Raw genomic sequence first — 1,872 nt, forward strand, 5'->3', positions numbered from 1 at the left:
AAGGGACCTGTGCTCTGCCCCTTTAAACTTACCATTATCCTGTTCCAGACCCACTACCTGTGAGGCACAAGGAAATCTCAGGGAGCTCACCAAATGTTTTCTCTGTTCTCTCTGTCCCAATATTTATCACCTCTTCACCATTCAGCATCTCATGTTATAAATACAGTGTCCAAGACTTTTACTTGTACTTGTCCGAGGGGGGGGTAGAAAACTGCAAGTACTACATATTCCTAGAGGGAGAAGTCTATTTTTAATAGGGAAGAATGTGAAAGCAGTCCCCCACTACACAAAAGTAAGCAGTTGAGTTTCCCGAGTTTGGGGATATTGCGTGGGTCAGAATATCAGGAATGCAAAGGATAAGCCTTGTCCTGAGAGAGCCACCTTTGTGATCATGATATCTCCCCTGCCAAACAAGTATCAGAAGTCTATTATTTATTCACAAAGTGTACACTATTTTAATAGAGTCTTCCATCTGTCTCCACTCCCCATCTGTCTTGCTGTCTTGGCAAGTCATTGCTAGTTATTGCTGCCTCCCTTGGCTTCCTTATGATCAAGTACTCCACATGCTTTGTCTTACTGTGTAAAGTGTGTGTGTCTGTGTGTGTGTGTGTGTATGTGTGTGTGTCTGTGTGTGTGTGTGTGTGTGTGTGTGTGTGTGTGTGTGTGGACAATGCTGCAGAGTGACAGAGTGATCACTAGCAATGTGATTCTGGAAACATTTTTAAGTTTGGTGATTCTTCTTTTGTTTTATGGTTTAGGCATTTTCACTGTGTATTTTGCATGTAGCATTTCAAATCCAGTTGAAGTAATTTTAGTATCTGTAGTTGTGTCAAAATGCTATGCATGCAGTATAATTTAAGGCTCATTTGTTTTACTTTCCTTTGTGAAATAAGGAATTTATTTCTATCTTGATTTTGGATGTATTTCATAATTCTATAAAACAGAACACAATGCCAAGCTAAATACCTGAAATACGGTGTGTATACAGATGCCTGAAGTTTCCCTGTGCTCTCTCTTTGTTCTTTTTCTAGCACTGACTTGAAGTGTTATGTTCATTGTATACATATGATGAGAAATGTATTTTATTTCTGATTTTGTATCTGTAATTGTATTTTTGCTGTACATGCAGACAATGGAGAGGGGCAAACCTAAACTGCAAGCTTCATCAGCCATGGTCTCTTCCTGGCAACCCATTCTGCATTTCTTTGCTTGTTCTTAATCTTTCTGGGTCCTCCTTTGATCCTCACCCCACCCCCTGCCTCTCTCTCTCTCCATCCCATAGGCTCAACTTTGAGTCAACAACCTTTTTATCCTGTCTGGTTCTTTTACTAAGTCACTCCCTTCCTAAAGACCACAAGTGTCACTGCCTCCTTGTTCTGGATTAAGACTCTATCACCCTTTCCCTGTCAAAATAGACACCCTCCCCCTCTTACCTGTGATGTCATGTTCCCCAGTGAGTTATCCTTCATCAACCAGGGTGCAATATTAGACCATCAACACTGACATAGCCTCACCATTTGGGATCAAGCGGAGCAGATAACCCTCTTCTTATCACGTCGTCAGGTCTACCACAATGCCTGCATCGTCTATGTCACTTCAACTCATTCTGTGGCCTGTATCATCTCTCACCATCACAGAGGATGAGGAATAGGTACAGTAAAGTAAGATATTTTATGAGAACAGACATTCACATAGCTTTGTTTTCAGAATACTGCCGTAATTGTTCTGTTTTATTAATTATAAGTTTTTTAACTTTATTGAGCATAATTTTTAAATTCCATTTTAGTGTAGCCATTTATGTGTAGGTGAAAACATTACAGATGGTGAATGTGATATTATTTATGGTTTCAAGTACTCTATGGGGGGGCTTGG

The 1,872-nt window shown here is 40.2% G+C and overlaps 1 non-coding gene across 1 annotated transcript; it reads right to left on the reverse strand.

Annotated features, from left to right (window-relative positions):
• Positions 1-254: 254 nt before the first annotated feature.
• On the reverse strand, positions 255-418 carry LOC127192581 (U1 spliceosomal RNA). The gene has a single exon (XR_007831044.1). It is a non-coding gene; the product is annotated as a U1 spliceosomal RNA (small nuclear RNA).
• Between the last annotated feature and the right edge of the window lie 1,454 nt (positions 419-1,872).

This window comes from Acomys russatus, chromosome 7, assembly GCF_903995435.1.
Source record: "Acomys russatus chromosome 7, mAcoRus1.1, whole genome shotgun sequence".
NCBI lineage: Eukaryota > Metazoa > Chordata > Mammalia > Rodentia > Muridae > Acomys > Acomys russatus.